Genomic DNA, 13,580 nt, shown 5'->3' on the forward strand with positions numbered 1-13,580 from the left:
GGGGATCAAATATATGGTAGCTGAAGGAAACTGGACTTTGGGTGGTAAACACACAATAGAATATACAGATGTCAAATGATAATGTACACCTGAAAATTATATGATTGTATTAACCAATGTTACCCCAATAAACTTAAAAAAAAAAAAAGAAAGCATTGTTAATCAAGTTTTAGTTGTGATAATTGTATTTGTGGTTATGTTTTTCAAAAGAATCCTTATCTTTTAATGATACACACTGAAATATTTACAAGTGCAATAATATATCTTGAAAACTATGATAGAAAAAAATAAGTAGGGGCATACATGAAATAAGATTGGCCATGGGAGATTTGAAATGTATATTGAAGCTGAGAATATAAGTGTTCATAATTATATTCTGTTTACTTTTGTATGTTTTAAAATTCCCATAATAAAGTTTTTAAACTTCTGCATTATTAATGGATGTCAGTATACATTATGGTATTCATATACATGACCAATCTCACCTCTCTGAAGCCTTTCACCACCACCACTCTGGATAAGACTTTAAAAAGTCTCAAAGTCTCATATGGGCCAACACTTTACTCATGAAGGAAACAGAAACCACTAATACAAAACCAACAAAAAACACGCAGGCACTTACACTCTTATTATCAGAAGGTCACCTTCCCAATCCACCTCTAGCTGACTGAGGCACTGTCAGTCCCCCTCCATGGCTGATGTCCCAGCCCAGACTGCTGCTAAATACAGAACTGTAGTTAGGAGAAACTAATGAACCACTGACTGGCACAGGAAAATCAATAGGCAGAAAAGGGCAAGTGACCTTCTTCTGCCCATCCAACTCCCATTCTTTCTTCCTGAAGGAGGAAAAGAGAAAGAATAGCAATACACATATGCCGAAATGAACAAAAAGTCTCATCACCACAAATATCTATCTGTAATCTTTTTCATCTTGCCCCTGAAAAAGAAACTATCCAATAGCACAAAGCTGAATCCGCCCAAGGCTAAACACAGAGTTACACAAAGAGGAGAAAAATGTGTACTCATTAACTAGCTGGGTGGGCCATGCCCCGCCCCCTGTACCCCTCCACTTGCTCTCATGAGCATCCAGGGAAAGGCCTAGAAGAAAAATGAAGAATAATCCAGTTTGAGTCTTGACTTCAGTGGTAAAAGGAATCCATGAAACAAATTTCACATGGTGCCCTTAAAACTGATATGTTTAGTAAAGAAGAAGAAAAAAAGTAGCCCAGAAGAGAAAGGTGCTCCTGATACATTTCCTGCTCATTCACCTGTGTCTTTTCAGAGGCCCTAAGGGCTAATATCCCACACGAGGCCAAAAGCAAATAGATGCGCTCATTTCTTTCAGGGTTGAAATGAGAAGTACTAAACATCTTCATTTTAAAGTGTGGCCATTCCTTCCATACTCTACTACTCTTTCCTTGTGCTTTACCCATCGCCTCTTGGGATTAACCAAAAACTAGATGTGGTGATTTCTAGGTATCGCCCCTTGTTTCAACAATAAGGCATAGATTGGACCAAATTACCATAAAATTTATTATTTATTCATTTAGTAAGTAGTTTCTCCATACCAATTATATTTAAGACCTAGACTAAGTTCTACAAGAAATATATAAGAAAAAATAAGAAACTCAGTTCTGCTTCTGAGGTTCTAAACTCTTTTAGAAAACCTTTCTGACTTCTGGGATAAGGAGTAAGAGAAAAGTCAGGTACCAACTTTCCCTAAAACTAAATGAATGAACAATATTAACAATACAAAACTGAAATCAAGCAAACAAAACAAACAAAAACATACTAGCAACAATTAAACAAAAGAAGAGCCACAACTTCACACCATAATGTTTGAAAAGCATTTAGGGTGTGTGAGAGATGGAAAATCCCAGGAATTACTGCCGTTCTCAACAGCTTTCTCTCTTCTCCCAGAAGTGTGGTGAGTTTAGGAGGTGGTAAATGGACAAAATTCTGAAAAAAACTCAGCAACATTCCCTATTTAGAGAGAAATAGAGAGAAAGAGTGACTTTGTAGCAGAGAAATGAGTCCATGCTCATTTACTTACATATTCAATAAAAATTGATTAAGAACCTGTTGCATACACTACTCAATGCTAGACTCTGTGGATCATTAAAGATAGAAGAAACAATTAGGCTCTATTCTAAAACAAGTTATATTTCCAAAGATATGCAGAAAAAGATGGCTTCTGCCAGGTGGAATGACCCTAGCACAGCACTTAAAACAACATTTCTGAAACAACAGCACAGTCAGTATCCATCAACCATGACTGCCTTGAATGCCCAATACCATATATCAGAGGGCAAAGGAGCAGGCCTCATACACACATTTCCTGGTAAAGTTACTGAATATCAAGGCAGAGAAAGAAATTTTCAGGTACATCACACACACATGTGCACACATGCGCGTGCGTGCGTGCGCGCGTCCAGAACAAAATATAAAGCAAATGAAATATTCAGGCTTCTCTCCATAGCAACATGCAATATTCAACACAAAAAAAATATATAATCGATGTGTACAAAGTTCTGAAGGAGAAAAAAATGAGAAGAAATACTTTTATATTTAGCCAAATAGTTGTTTAAGTATTAAGACAACATACATTTTCAGATATGCAAGAGCTCAGTGACTGCATGAGCCCTACCTGAAAAAAATGGCATGAGTCCAAAATCCAGCAAACCAAGAGGTAAATGTGGAGTTCTAGTAAAAAGTCTGATAGGGAAAACTGAACCTATTCATATTTAGAAAGAAAAGTAAACAATATGAAATACTTTTACAGAAAGGAAATGTTATACGTCTAAACTATAAAAATAATAAACAAAATTTAATGTTTAGGGAGAGGTAGAAAAGAAAAATAAAGGTAGCACTTTCTCGCATTTCTTTATTTTCTGCAGATCATAAGTCAAGAAATTAAATTTAAGTGTGCTATTTGAAATTATAAAGTCAGCCAAGTGAAATGACAATTGTAACAAAAATAAGGAGAAAATATATGTGTTAATTTTCTTGCCCATCTCAGTAAATTGTCAATAGATAATTGATAGAGGTTAAAACTACTATATAAAGTTATAAAAGAAATCTCTGAAAAACCAAAAATTAGACTATAACTCTTTGACATTATCGTAATTAAAGTACACTTACTCATATAGACACATATATACACCATATAAAGAAAGGACAATCCATGGGGTAAAAGATGGGGTGGGGGCATTAAAGATAGAAAATATAATGTAAATTAAGAAACATTAAGGCTGAAATATTTAATATACCATTGAATACTGGATTCTTTAATGATGCCAAAATACAGAGCAAACCAAATCTGTAGAGATCCACATCCAAAACGAGCTTTCCAAGTGTCTTTATGAAAAAGGTTAAAAGTAAAAAGGAGATCAAAGATAAACCAGTCGAATGGCAACAACAAGAAAAACAATCATAATATTAATATCAGTAAACAATAAATTCAAGGCAAAACTTTTAAAGAGCATACAGGGCTATCTGTACATTCCATAATAATGGAACAATTACTATGCACCAGGTATTGTTCTACACACTGTTAGAATGACCAAAGTTTAAATCAACAATTATAAATGTTATAAATATTTCACTACCAAAAACAATGTGTCAAAATTTTAAAAAATATAAACCTCTAAAAGACATCAACAAAACACAGTAATAGTAACAGATCCTATCAGCCATGACAGAACAAGGAGATGAAATAATAAGAAATATGCATCATATAATTAATATAGTTATATACCAAAGAACATACATAACAAAACTTCAAGTTCTGATGGGATATTTAATTTTAAAAATAAAGAATAAATTAGTCCACAACGTAAAGGCTCAATATATTTCTGGAAATCGGAATTAGAACAATTGTCTCTGACCACACCAGAGTAAAACTAAAAATTAATATAGAAAGAAAAAGCCACATGAAAAATTTAAAACTCTCTCAGATCTCTCAGATCTTAATGCAAAGGAAAAAACTAAACTGAAAATACAAATTATATAAACTATGACAATTTAAAAATATTACATAGCAAAAAACTTGGGAAGCTGGCCTCAAGGTAAAACCTTATAGCATCAAATATTTTACCAAGCAAATGACAATAAAAATAAATTTCAAAAACATTCTATTCAAGAAGAGAGATATGAATACACAAAATAAACTTAGGAAGGTATAAGAAAACAAGAAAAGCAGAAATTGATTGAATTATAGAACAAAAATAATAGAGTTTATAATTAAAGGTGTAGTTCTTTGGAGAAAAATATAAGATAGATAACAATAAAACAGTTTAGTCAAAAAAAGGAAAAAGAAAGAATAAATAAAATTAGAAATAAAAAAGGAAAGCAACACATACATAAGAAATTCAAGAATGGGAAGACTACTTTAAAAATCTCTAAATAAATAAATTATAAATATTATTTGTTGTAATAATAAACAAATTATAAAGTAGAGACTCTCTTAGAGATATATAAATAATAAAAATTGATCCTAAGAGAAACAGAAAGCTTAAGTAGACATGTAACAATGGGAGAGATTCAGAATATTAAAAAAGAGCTGGTTTCTCAAAAGCTGGTCTCAGATGGTTTCTTTTTCAGACTTTCCAAGAACAAAAAATTTTAATACTATTTATACGTTTCCGGAACATAGATGGAAAAAAAAAAAAAAACTTTCAAATCACTTATAGTAAAAATAGCAAAACACTCTTAATTAAACCTGATAAAAGTAGCACAGAAAAATAAAAGTAATATAAATCTCATTTAAGAATATTTGTGTAGAAATCTTAAGTTAAAAATCAACCAATATGGATGACAGTAGGACGGATATATCCCCCCATAGCTCAACCTCACTCTGGAGACTTAATCTCTTTTCCATTTCAAACTTTCAGCTGTGTTTCTAGGTGTACAAGCTAAGTGTACCAGAGACTTCTATATACTCACCAGTATCCGTGTTCTCCATTTCCCCTGTGCATACAACTAGGCCATATTTCCAGCCTCTGCTACACTTAGAATTGATCATGGATTAAGTTCCAGTCAAAGGAGTATGAAGGGAAGTAATGTACGCTAGTGCTTCTCAAACCACATGTGGCAAAAAAACAAGATTTTTTATTTTCTACTCCCTGTAGACCCAAACTCGTGTAAAACACACTACAAATGAGTTACTGGGAAAATTAAAAAAACAAATACCCACATTTTTAAAAAATCAGCCAATAGAATTTAGCAAAGATAATTCAACATTAGGTAATATCTTAATATGATTTTCCCATTAGTATATCAAAGTACAAAACCAAATGAACAAATTGATACCCCAAGTGAATTTGATTAATTTAAATATCTCTTTCTATTTTTATACCATTAGAAAAATTGAAATAAGTTAACTCCTTTATAGCATTTAAGTTGCATTAAAATATATATCTCAAGCCAAAAGTCAACATCTTGCTTGACAGTATGTTAATAAAACCATCATGAAAAAAGTCCGAGAAAAAATAGGTATCTCACACAGTCTTTATATTATTTTGCATTGTTTCAGAAGTTAGTCATTCCAATTACACAAAAGAAAGAATAGGAATAAATACTAAGAAGATTGCAAAAAATGTAATTTGAATAATTAAAAATTAATTCAGTGAGGTGGCTGAGTATAAAATTAGTATACAGAAATCAAATTTTTTTCTAAATTTTAAAAAAAAGTAAATACCATTTTAATAGGAATCAAAAAGTAAACTACGCAAAGATAAATCTAACAAAAGTACAGCAAAATGTATACAAAATAAAATCTTAAAATCATAGAAGTAAAAAAGGACTTTTAAATAAATGGAAAGACATATTTTATACTTGGATAGGAAATTTACTGTGAAGATGTTGATTCTTCCTAAAGTTTATCTTAAAAGTAAATATTATGTCTTTAATTTTTATTTTTAAAGAATTTGACAAAATGGCATTAATGTTCACCTAGAAAAGTAAACATGAAAACAGAAAAATTTTAAAAAAAGAAAAATAGGGAACAAAACATAAACAGATATTCTACAGTCACACTAATACAAACATTATGTTATAGGACTAGATATAAATAGTTAAGTAGAATACAGAACAGGATATAATATATAAAGGTAAACTAAAATACCTGGAGCACCTGGGGAATGGACCATGGCTCTGCTGGGGCTCGAATCCAGGACCTTCTGCACGTAAAGCAGATGTGCTAACCACCACTCTATGGAACTACCCCCCAAATTTTTTTAAGTATTAATTCTTTCCCAAAACAAACTAGGAAAAAATATTTGCATCAAGAGCTAATTTTCTTATTTTATCAAGACTACATATAATAGGATAAGAAAGGAATAACCTAATAGAAGATAAATTTAAATGTGTAATAGACAGAGGAAAGATGCTAAACCTCTATATTATAAAGAGCAAATGAAAATACTGATGTGCCATTTATCTCCCATCAGACTGACAAGATCTTTTTAAAGTTTGATAATACTCAGTGTTGAGAAGAATCTGGAGAAATAAGCACTTGAGACAACATGAATGAGAGGGAAACTGGCATAATATTTTTGAGGATAATAGTCACAATCTCTCAAATACCACGGTTCTACTGGTAGGAATTTATCCTATGTATGTAATCAAAAAACCACACTTAGATTCATTATATTAACAAACTGAAAAAGAAAAACCATTTGATCATCTAAATAGATGCAGAAGAAGCACTTAACAAAATTCAACATCCATTCAGGAATTTAGAAAATGCTGAGCAAACTAGTAATAAAAGGTTACTTCCTCAACCTGATAAAGGCATCTAGGAAAAACCTGTAGTTAACATCACACAGAAGCAAGGCGAGGATGCCTGTTCTCACCACTTCTACTCAACATTGTGGTGGAGCTAGAGTAATAAGGGAAGAAAAGAATTTGAAAGTATCCAGGTTGGAGAGGAATAAATAAAATGAACTTTATTTGAAGGTAATATGGTCATCTATATAAAAATCTGATGGAATTTACAAAAAAGCTAGTAGAACTAATGAGTGAGTTTATAAGAATTATAGGATAAAAGGTCAATATTTGAAAATCAATCATATTTCTATATATTAGAAAACTTCTCAATAAACAATGCTAAAACAATTATATAGCAACATACAGAAAGAAAAAAAAAGAATTCTACTCTTACCTCATTCCACATACAAAAATTAACTTGAAATTGATCATACAAGAAATGTAAAAGCTAAAACTATTCAACTGCTACAAGAGAGATATACAGGCATGTTCATTATAGCATTGTCTCTAATATAAAATCACAAACAACCTAAAGGTGCATTATTATAGAAAAATTATTTAATAAATCATAATAATTACATAAAATGAAACACTATATAGCCACATGTAACTATTTGAAAGATAGAAAGTAAGTTTTGTGTCAATTAATATGGGGAGAATGCCAAAACACACAATTACAGTTTTTAAAAAGTATTGAACAGTGTGTAAAGATTATATTTTTGTGTAATTAAAAAGAATATTTGCATTTATAGCTATTTCATGTGTATGTTTGAGTCTTTCTCTATATATGTGTGTATTTTAATATCTATTTTCCAATGGCTACAAGAAAGCCTCTTAAACTTTAGTGAAAGGTACCAGGAGTCAGAGAGGCTGGGAGAGGGAGAAATTAATATAATTCTTTAAAATTTCATACCTTTCTATACTAGTAATCATTTTTTTGCTCATACATATACTATTTTAAAAGATAAATAATTTCTTAAAACAAAAAAATATCTCTACGAAGGAGATTTTTCTGGCCCAAAGGCGTGCTGAAGTCATGAGAGAGCAGAAATCTATGTGGCAGTAGAAGCCCACCCGGAGAAGAGGAAAGCAGAGAAGAAACCAAAAAGACCACGCTTGAAAGAGGACTGGCACATGGGTTCACTCCAAATTCTACCTCCAGGCCCTCTGAGGCCTATTCACTTTGCTGTCTGTCCTTGGATATCCACGAAATTTCCTACTGCATTCTTCTAAGAAGCCCCCGCTTCTTACGAGCTCATCTGAGTCCTTCACAGGCTGGTTTCAGCCCCTAACAACCCCAAAAGAGCCTAGCCCGTACCCTTGTTGGATCCCCTGAGTTATTCCATAGTGGAAATGCAGACTTACCTTGCAGAAAATAGAACAATCTGAAGCATGTACCCTGTAAACTCCTGTAATCAGTCAAGCCTAGCAAGTATGATTTAAATAGAAACTCGTCCAACAACATTTTATATTTGTGAGAACATTCACAATGATTTCCATTTCTGAGTATGTTATTCAGAACATTTTGTCTAAATGTGACAGTATATTCTATATGAATCATAAATCATAGAAGAATGCTTTTAACCCTAGAGAATAGATCTTAAAAAGAAATCAGAAAGATAACAGTAAATGTTCAAATTTGTACAAATATTAAATATAATAAACACCCAGAGGCACGAAGTAAGAAAATACATACCATATAAGCATGTACAAACTAGGGGGTAATTCCAAACTAACATACAAGCAAGTGCACAGTGCCATAGTAAAGGCTGCTAAGAGACCAGGCTCATTTGTAGAAACTGGCTTCTTCACAAACAGAACCTATCTGCTCACAACTAAAAGAACCCACTCAAGTACAGATCAAACATGGTCTCTTCTAGGAGGTCTTTCCTAATCTTCCCATTAGAGGTGCCCTTTCCTTTATGGTCCCACTATACTGTGTACCCTTCTCTAGCACTTTACCACACCGGCTGACATTTATGGTTCACACCTTGGTTTTCTCCATCAGTGAGCTCCTAAAGAACAGAGGCATGCCTCAGCAACCCTTTCTGACTTATAGGCAAAACCCATTGCATAATAAGTGCTCAATAAATGTTTAGTACAGGATTAAAAATCAGAACTTTAAACACCAATGAAGTTTTCTTAATTTTAAAAAGTTGTGTTTTCACACTAAGAACACTAAGAAAATAAAGGAAAATAAAAGAAGCAAAATATTATAACACTTATAAATTCCCACTACCCAAACATAACCACTGTTGAGTATCAGTGCACATGCACACACATACACGCTTGTATATACACACATGGAGATGTATAGCTATGATTGTTTGACAAGGCAGAGGGTCTGGTTTCTAGCCCAGTCTCCCTACTGAATTGCTATTTCGAAGATTTTTATCAGTCATGAAATTCAAAGCACTTACTCAGTCCTCATCCTCACTTTCCAAGCATCAACCATTTGCTCACTGCCCTAACCTTTCTAAACACTCTCCTCCCTTTATTTTTTCAATCTCGCTTTCCTGGTTCTTATTCTGCCTCTCCACCTCTTGGACCAGCTTCCATTCTCCCATTACTGTAGACATTCAAACCAAAGTTCTGCCTTTAGTCCTCCACTTTTCTTCCAAATGTCTCATCAATATCCAAGGCTTTAACTGCCATGTCTAGGTGGCACCTTCTTTCCAGCCTTATTTTCCTTCCAAGCCCTAACCCAGGATTACTAACTGTTAGTCACACATCTTCACTTATAAGCACCTCCTCTCTTCAGATATAACATGTATAAAGTGAAACTGACCACCTTCTGCTCTTTCAAAGTTGCTACTCAATTCCCTAATATCTATCAGGGGCCCACCATTTTCCTGGTAACCCAGATCTCAAAACCTGTCTCCCCCTTAATAGGACATTTATCACTCTCTATTCTGTAGTACAGCTACAAGTAAATATAGTATATAGTGTATAGTCTATAGTCCATACTTGTTTTCGTATAATAACTCATATTAAGTCGTATTCTTTCACATACTGATTCATATATCCACTTAGGTCAAGACTAACTCTGATTTATTTTAAAGTCTTTTAATGACTTGCTCAGAGTAGGTGCCCAATATGAATTTTTTGGAATTTCTGGCTAAGGTTAAGCCTAGCTCTCTTTGGATTTTATCCTTCTACCATTTGCCCATGTTCTGAATATCTCAGTCATAGCAGACCTTGCTTGTACTGACTATTATTTCATGCCATAGTACATAAACTCCATTAAATCCAGGACATTAAATCCAGAAACAGATCTAAGAAGTTTACATGTATTTACATGTTATCTCAACCATAGCACATAAGCTCCATTAAATCCAGGACATATAGCAAATACTCAGTAAATACTGGCTGAATGTTGAAAGGTACATCTGGAACTGAATCTTGGAGGCCTTGAATACCCTGATAAGTGTTTGAACCTCAATATAGAGGCAAATCACTTAATCTCTCTATGTCTCAGTTTCTTCCTCTAGAAAGTATAGATAATAATACGGTCTCTATGGGGTTAGTTTTATGAGTTGATTGAGATAACATGTAAATACATGTAAACTTCTTAGATCTATTTCTGGTTCATAGCAAGTACTCAATAAATATTATTATTAATTAATTACTTAATTGATTAATTCTGAACACAACAGTAACCTAATGGTCAGTCAGGAAAATTAACCTGGTAGGAGCATGTAAGGATGGTTGAAGAAGGTAACTCTAGGAAGATGAACCAGTAGGCTATTGTGGATTTTGGTTAGAGTTATGAGAGTTTGAACTAACACAGAAGTCTCAGAAAGAAAGACAGGGATATCCGAGAGAAGATTAATAGTAGTAGAATGAGCAGATTTGGAGCAAAACATAAGCTGTAGAAATGAAAAGAAAAAGCAGAATACAAAAATAGCTAAAATCTTGAGCGTGGGTGGTTAAGACACTGTTGACAGAAATTGAGAGCCCTGGAGGAGGCAGAGTTGTGGGGAGAGACTCTAAGTTCCGACTGGGATCTGATGATTTGAAGGTTAAGTAACAAGAAAAGAACTGAAGCTCAAGAGAGAGGTTGTGCTGGAAGGACTGGTTGAAGAATCATCTGTAGAGAAGCCACTTCTACCCATGACCCTGGTTGGGTTACCAAGGCAGAGGTGGGTGTGGAGGAGAGAGACAAGGAAAGACTCTTACACTATCGCATACTTATTGGGGATGTGGGGAGTGGAAAGGGAGCCAGGAGAAGGGCCAACAGGGTGGTAGGGAGAGAATACAGAACAGAAAGGGGAGAGAGAGTTTCAAGAAAAAGAGTGAATACTGAGCTAAATGCTCCTGAGTAGATAAGAAGGAAGAGAGTTAAGGAAAGGTCTGGAATTTTGTCTTCTAAAGAGGTGTCTTTAGGAGGGAGCTCCAGGTGAGGAGGCTCCAGGAGAGGGTGTGACGAGAATGGTCAGGATTTGAACTGTGAACTAGAAGGTAGGGTCCTAAAAGGTACCTGGGTGGCATGGTCAGATCTGTCCATAGGAACTTGGGGGCTGCAGGGCCCAGGATGTGGTCAGCCTGGAAAATGACTTTGAACTGCAGGGCTCCCTGTGCTCACAGAGCTGGCAGGGAAAAACAATGGATATAGGTCGTTTTTTTAAAGACTTGTAGAAAAATCAGACAAGAGCCATAGTTTTAATGTGGTGGTAATAAAGCCATTTGTCACTTTGGCTTCTAACTTTTGCAAAATAGCTGCTGTAGATGAAAAAAAAATCTCATTTAGCTGCCTAAAAATATATTTATTTGTGAAAGTGACCATACTTTACAAAAATCATAAGTAACTAATAAATAGAACACAGTCTGTAAAATCTTTGCTTTTATTTAGAAAAGTAATTCTGTCTTCCTGTGGTGAAATCTTATACTCCAAGGAGAAAAGTCACTACAATAGAATGAATAATTGTGCACACCCCTCTCCCCATTTCATATACTGAAGCCCTAATCCCCAATGTGAAGGTTTTAGACGTAGACCCTTTGGGAGGTGATTAGGATTTCAGTGTGGAGCCTTCATGATGAGATTAGTGCTCTTATAATAAGAGGCACTAGAGAGATGATGGCTTTCTCCCTGCCACATGAAACACAACAGATCAGGAAGTGGGCTCTCAACAGAATCCAACCGTGCTGTAGCTTGATCTTGGGCTTCCCAGCCTCCACGAGTGTGAGAAATAAATTTTGTTGTTTAAGCCCCCCAGTCTATGGTATTCTGTTATAGCAGCCCAAACTGACTGAGATAGTCACCAAGCTATAGCATAGATCAAAATAGAAACCAACACGATTTAATCATTAAAATTTATAAGTGGATGGGAAGGAAATCTTTGAAATTTACAAGATTTCTTATTCTAACAAGTTCCAAATTATTTCACAAATACATAACTAATTTGCACTCCTATGGACAATAAATAAGTCCTGTCAGGTCCACTCTAAAAATACATTCCTGTTCAATAATACTGCAAATCTATAGTAATCAAAACAGTATGGAACAGGCAGAAAACTAGATACACAGACCAATGGAACAGAATTGAGACCCTGGAAATAAACTTGCACATATATATGGACAACTAATCTATGACAAAAACATAAAATGAAGAAAAGAAATTCTCTTCAATAAATAGTGTTGGGAAAACTGGACAACTACATACAAAAGAAAGTTACTGGACCATTAAATTACTCAAAATGGATTAAAGCCTTGTATGTAAGACATGAAATCATAACATATGTCGATGAAAACATAGGTCGTAAGCTTCTGGACATAGGTCTTAGTAATGTTTTTGTGGATTTGACTCTCATGACAAGGGAAACAAAAACAAAAATAAACAAATGGGACTACATCAAACCAAATAGCTTCTGCACAGTAAAGGAAACCATCAACAAAACAAAAACACAACCAACCAAATGCAAGAAGATATTTGCAAATAGTATTTCCAATAAGGGGTTAATATCCAAAATATATAAAGAACTTAAACAACTCAATAACAACAACAAAAACAAACAAGCAACCTAATTAAACAATGGACAGAGGATCTGAACAGACATTTTTCCAAGGAAGACATACAGATGACCAACAGGCTCATGAAAAGATCTTCGACATCACTAATCACCAGGGAAATGCAAATCAAAACCATAATGAGATATCACCTTATACCTGTCAGAATGGCTATTATCAAAAAGATAAGAAATAACAAGTGTTGGAGAGAATGTGGAGAAAAGGAAACCCTTGTGCATTGTTGGTGGAAAATGTAAATTTGTGTAGCCACTATAAAAAACAGTATGGAGTTTCTTCAAAAAATTAAGAATAAAACTACCATATGACTCAGCAACTCCTCTTCTGGGTATCCACCTGAAGAAAATGAAAATACTATTGAAAAGATATATATGTACTGCTATGTTCACTGCAGCATTATTTACAATAGCCAAGATATGGAAACAACCTAAGTGACAGATGAATAGATAAAGAAGATGTCACACACACACACACACACACACACACACACACACAATGGAATACTATTCATCCATAAAAAGATGAAATACTGACATTTGCAACGACATGGATAGATCTTGAGGATATTATGCTAAGTGAAATCAGTCAGAAGGAAAGGACAAAGCTACATGACTTCACTCATGTAGAATGTAAAACAAAAAAGGAACAAATGAACAAAGAAAACAAACAAAACAACAACCTCATAGATACAGAAACAGATTAAGGGGTACCAGAGGGGAATGAGGGTGGAGGGAGGGTGAAATGGGTAAAGGGGGTCAAAAATACAGTGATAGATGGAAACTAGACT

Source organism: Rousettus aegyptiacus, unplaced genomic scaffold (genome assembly GCF_014176215.1).
Source record: "Rousettus aegyptiacus isolate mRouAeg1 unplaced genomic scaffold, mRouAeg1.p scaffold_m13_p_2, whole genome shotgun sequence".
In the NCBI taxonomy this organism is placed as follows: domain Eukaryota; kingdom Metazoa; phylum Chordata; class Mammalia; order Chiroptera; family Pteropodidae; genus Rousettus; species Rousettus aegyptiacus.